Source organism: Cricetulus griseus, chromosome 2 (assembly GCF_003668045.3).
Source record: "Cricetulus griseus strain 17A/GY chromosome 2, alternate assembly CriGri-PICRH-1.0, whole genome shotgun sequence".
Classification (NCBI taxonomy): domain Eukaryota; kingdom Metazoa; phylum Chordata; class Mammalia; order Rodentia; family Cricetidae; genus Cricetulus; species Cricetulus griseus.
In genome coordinates, this window is record NC_048595.1 from 396206420 (window position 1) to 396212554 (window position 6135).

Consider the following 6135-nt stretch of genomic DNA (forward strand, 5'->3'; position numbering starts at 1 on the left):
TCTGGTCTACAAAGAGAGTTCTAAGACAGACAGGGATACACAGAGAAACCCTGTCTCAAACAAAACAAAACAAAACAAAACAAAAACCCATAAAACAACAGAAAAAACATATACATATACATACATACACACACATATACACATATATATCTATATATAGTCCTTAAAAGCCTGTAATTCTAGCACTTGGAGGTGGAGTTTGGAGGATTAGGAGTTCAGGGTCATCCTCTGCTACATAGCAAGTTAAAGGCCAACCTGTGCTACATGAGACCCCCACACACCCCCAATATCTTCTGAATAGGATGGTGAGGAGGGGATATGGTGTTTCACAGCTGTAATCTCAGGATTTGGATGACTGCAGCAAGAGAACTGTCATGAGTTTTAAGACCAGTTTGAGTCCTAGTATAAGACAAAAAAAAGTTCCTCCCTTTTCCCCCATGGGGAAAAAAGCAAGGCAAAAGAAAAATAAATGCCAGTTTTTTAATGAGGTATGTCATGTGGCAAGGACTGCCAAGAATATTTCCCACAGGTTGTTTCACTCCTGCATCCTATGAAATCAGTATCATCATGCCCATAAAAGTATAGAGAGAAATAAACTGAAGTCCAAAGAGACAGAATAGTTTGCCCAAGTGATATAGATAAGCAAGCAACTGTAACTAGAAACTCTTTAGACTCCAGAACCCTGGCTTCCTTATTCCACAAACGACCTCAAAGTGTTCGAAGTGAACATTGAACTCTTGCAAGTCTCCATAAACAAGGAAGTGAACCATAGAGCAGGCACTTTTAGAAAACTAAATTATCCTTCAATTGCCAGAGAACCCTGAACCCTATCAGTTAAAACCTAGCTACAAGGTTAATTGCCAGAAACTAACTAGAAACGGTGGTGATGGGAATTCTAAGAAGTAAATCTCAAATTATGGTCTGAGGACAACAGATAAAGTAACTTTGTAACTAATAAGGTATGCTTAAGGTTCAAGGTGAGGGGGCGTCGTGAAAGAGCCATTTTGTCAAGGTGAGGGGGCGTCATGGAAGAGTCATTCCAGTGAGTACTGGAATCTTTACCTCAGTGCTTCTCAAACCTTAGTATAGCACATGCCTGGTTTGGAGTGTGTGTTGTAAGTTTTCTAGGTACAACCAGAGATGCTCTGGGTGAGGAGACTGCAGAAGAGAACCCATCCCATGCAGCTGTAATTAATTTTTTTCTTTATTGGTGTTGGGAATTCAACCATGGGCCTTGCACAAATGAATCATTTACGCCACAGCTGAGCTATACCCACAGCTCTTCTCATTTCTAACAATTCAAAAGTGACATTACACCATGCCCATCTAAACTCAGCACTAGTATTATGGCAACTACAGTGTGTGTGATTAATTTATAAATGTTTTGCTCAAATGTGTGTGTACTACAGATGTACCTGATGCTTATGGCACTGTATCACCTGAATGTAGTTATAGATGGTTGTGAGCCACCATATGGGAGGTGGGAACCAAACCTGAGTCCTCTACAAGAGCAGCAAGTGCTCTAAAGCACTGTGCCATCTCTCCTGCTCCAGCTACCGTGTAATTTTTATAGACTTTATAAGAAACAATTATTAGTCTTCTTTTTCTAATACCAATAAAACTTTGTTTCTAACAAGAAATTCAGGTCTTTTTATTTGCCCACCTTCTAGGACTTTTTTTCTTTTCTTTTTCTGAGACACAGTTCCTCTGTATAGTCCTGGCTGTCCTGGAAATCCCTCTATAGACCAGGCTGGCCCTAGACTCAAGAGATTTGCCTGCCTCTACCTGCTGAGTGCTGGGGTTTAACGGATGTGCCAGATTACCTATTAAGACTTTTATGCAAATCCACCTTGTAAAACTTTTATACAAATGTTTTAACACACCTTCCCCAATCTGTATAAGTGACTTAATGGGAAGACAACCTTTTTCACTTTCCCTCATTTCCTTTAGGCTAATTCTTTTTTGTTTGTTTGTTTGTTTGTTTTTGAGACAGGGTTTCTCTGTGGCTTTGGAGGCTGTCCTGGAGCTAGCTCTTGTAGATCAGTCTGTTCTTGAACTCACAGAGATCCGCCTACCTCTGCCTCCCGAGTGCTAGGACAAAAGGCATGCACCACCACCACCTAGCTTAGGCTGATTCTAAAAACAAAACAAAACAAAACAAAAACAATAACAAAAATCCCATAAACTAGTCAGTTTCAAAAACTAAACAAAAGCTGCCCTGGGCTGGCGAGATGGCTCGGAGGATAAGAGCACTGACTGCTCTTCCAGAGGTCCTGAGTTCAATTCCCAGCAACCACATGGTGGCTCACAACCATCTTTTATGAGATCTGGTGCCCTCTTCTGGTGTGCAGATATACATGGAAGCAGAATGTTGTATACATAATAAATAAATAAAATCTTAAAACAAAAAAAAGAATAAAGCCAAGTGAAATGTCCTGTTCTAGTGTGCTGGCTAGCCCCTTTGAGGTTCTTTTTATTTGTTGTTGTTTTGTTTCCAAGACAGGGTTAGGGTAACTAACTCTTTGTAGCCCTAGATGTCCTGGAGTTCACTCTTAGACCAGGCTGGCCTTGAACTCACAGAGATCCGCCTGCCTCTGCCTCCTGAGTGCTGGGACTAAAGACGTGCGCCGCCACCACCCATCACCAGGTCCTGTTTGGGTTCTTGAGGACTTTTTTTTACAGAAAGGAATTGTCTTGTCAAGTCACTTTCTCTTTGTTCCTATGTTCTATTGTGTGACATCAAGATTATTTTGTTTGTGGCAACTTTAAAAGGAACTGAACAAACACTATTCTGGTTCCATGGGATTTCAAATCAGAGCACCAAGAAACAGAAAATGTTCCTGTTGAGCATAGAGGAATTGGCCCACGGTGGTCTTGTTCTAGAATGGTATGCTTTCCCAAAGGTTCATGTGCCAGTCTCACTATTAGAAAGCATCTTCCCTAACTAGAACTAATAAGTAAATTAAAAAAAAAAGACAGCATCTTCCTATTGAACATGTGGTGAAGGGAGAACAAATCAGAAGAATCTAATGCTCCCTAAGAGTAATTAGCTAGTAATTAAACATTGTTAAATAGCTTTAATAATAGGCCTTATTTCAAGTACCCTTTAATATTTACTTCAAATAAGCTGAAAACTTGAGGCCCAGCCAGATTTGCCCTTTGATTGACAGCTGTCAGACCCTCCACTTGTGCCTAGCTGCCTTGATTTAACCAACAGCTGTTAACCATGCCACCCTTCTACCGACGATCAGCTGAACTGTCAGCATGACATCCCAGCTACTCTGAATACTTCTTGGATACCTTGAAGGAAGTGCCTCCAGCTTCCAGGACCACTGCAACCATGGTTGATTATGGTCATGACACCTGCTTCAAGAGACCTTACTCCAGTCATGACTGTTTCAAGCATCTTGTATTGGATTTGGAGAACTCCCTTCTAACCAAGATAACCCTCTAAATTATAGGTGACTCTACTTACCTTGCAGCAATTTTCACTCATCACAGGAGAGGAAGAGGAGAGAAAGCATCTCTCCAGTGACTCAGTAAAAAGTCCCAAATTGGTGGAATTTCAGGCTTGTGATTGGCAGCATATACAAGACTATACTTGGAATTATCATCCAACTAAAGTGTGCCACACCCTTCTTCAAGCTATAAAAGTAGGTTGCATGACATTCTTCTCTTGTATTAGTGTGACAGGCTGCTCTCCTATATACTTAACCTCTAGTTTACAACATGAAGCCAAAATAAAGACTTCTTAATGAATGATCTTTATCATGACTATCGTAGCTATCGTAGGCTGAACTGGAGGTACAAAAACAAAAATCGAACAAAAACCCAAGGTTTCTAGCAGTGGTAGAAGAAAAGGCTAGTGAAGAGGTCAGAGAAGGGTTTGAGGAGATGGTTCAGTGGATAAGAGGGTTTATGTTAACAAGAGAACCTTAGTTCAAATCCCCAACACACACACACACACACACACACACACACACACACACACACACACACACAGCATTCATATAAAAGTTCCAGAGACTGCCAGGTGTGGTGGTACTTTTTATCTCAGCACTCCTACCAACATGAGTTGAGGCTAGCCTGGTCTTTGAATTGAGTTCCAGGCCAGGAAACTTATATAATGAGACCCTGTCTCAAACAAAGAGAAAAAAATCCAGAGAATCAGTGGGAGCTATGGGTGATCATTAATTTTTTCCAGCCTCATATTTCTGCCATTTGTGCTATTTATATGAAGTGGTATTCATGCATTTATAATTATAAAATCTATTAAATTATTAAAAATCTAACTATTAAATTTCCAGCACTCAGGAACTAGAGGCAGTCAGCTAGGCTTACATGATGATACCCTGTCTCAAAAAAAGTGGGGGCTGGAGAGATGGCTCAGTGGTTGAGAGCAGTGACTGCTGTTCCAGAAGACCCAGGTTCAATTTCCAGCACCCACATGACAGCTCATAACTGTCTATAACTACAACATCTGACACACAAACATACATGCAGTTAAAACCCCATTGCACATAAAATTAAAATAAATTGCAATAAAAAGTTGAAGATGCTCTACATCTATAGTAACGCTCCCTAAGAGTAATTGGCTAGTAATTAAACATTGTTAAATAGCTTTAATAATAGGCCTTATTTCAAGTACCCTTTAATATTTACTTCAAATAAGCTGAACACTTGAGGCCCAGCCAGATTTGCCCTTTGATTGACAGCTGTCAGACCCTCCACTTGTGCCTAGCTGCCTTGATTTAACCAACAGCTGTTAACCATGCCACCCTTCTACCGACGATCAGCTGAACTGTCAGCATGACATCCCAGCTACTCTGAATACTTCTTGGATACCTTGAAGGAAGTGCACTCCAGCTTCCAGGACCACTGCAACCATGGTTGATTATGGTCATGACACCTGCTTCAAGAGACCTTACTCCAGTCATGACTGTTTCAAGCATCTTGTATTGGATTTGGAGAACTCCCTTCTAACCAAGATAACCCTCTAAATTATAGGTGACTCTACTTACCTTGCAGCAATTTTCACTCATCACAGGAGAGGAAGAGGAGGGAAAGCATCTCTCCAGTGACTCAGTAAAAAGTCCCAAATTGGTGGAATTTCAGGCTTGTGATTGGCAGCATATACAAGACTATACTTGGAATTATCATCCAACCAAAGTGTGCCACACCCTTCTTCAAGCTATAAAAGCAGATTGCATGACATTCTTCTCTTGTATTAGTGTGACAGGCTGCTCTCCTGTATACTCAACCTCTAGTTTACAACATGAAGCCAAAATAAAGACTTCTTAATGAATGATCTTTATCATGACTATCGTAGCTATCGTAGGCTGAACTGGAGGTACAAAAACAAAAATCGAACAAAAACCCAAGGTTTCTAGCAGTGGTAGAAGAAAAGGCTAGTGAAGAGGTCAGAGAAGGGTTTGAGGAGATGGTTCAGTGGATAAGAGGGTTTATGTTAACAAGAGAACCTTAGTTCAAATCCCCACACACACACACACACACACACACACACACACACACACACACACACACACAGCATTCATATAAAAGTTCCAGAGACTGCCAGGTGTGGTGGTACTTTTTATCTCAGCACTCCTACCAACAGGAGTTGAGGCTAGCCTGGTCTTTGAATTGAGTTCCAGGCCAGGAAACTTATATAATGAGACCCTGTCTCAAACAAAGAGAAAAAAATCCAGAGAATCAGTGGGAGCTATGGGTGATCATTAATTTTTTTCCAGCCTCATATTTCTGCCATTTGTGCTATTTATATGAAGTTGAAGATGCTCTACATCTAAAGTACTGTCTTAGGGTGTAGCGTTTCTGTTGCTGTGAAGAGACACCATGACCACAACAACTCTCTCTCTCTCTCTCTCTCTCTCTCTCTCTCTCTCTCTCTCTCTGTTTTGTTTTTTTGAGACAGGGTTTCTCCGTGTAACACTCCTGACTGTCTTGGAACTCACTCTGTAGACCAGGCTGGCCTCGAACTCACAGAGATCCTCCTGCCTCTGCCTCCCAAGTGCTAGGATTAAAGGCTTGTGCCACCACCATCTGGCCCCACAGCAACTCTCTTTTTTTTTTTTAAGATTTTATTTATTTATTATGTATACAGTCTTCTGCCTGCAT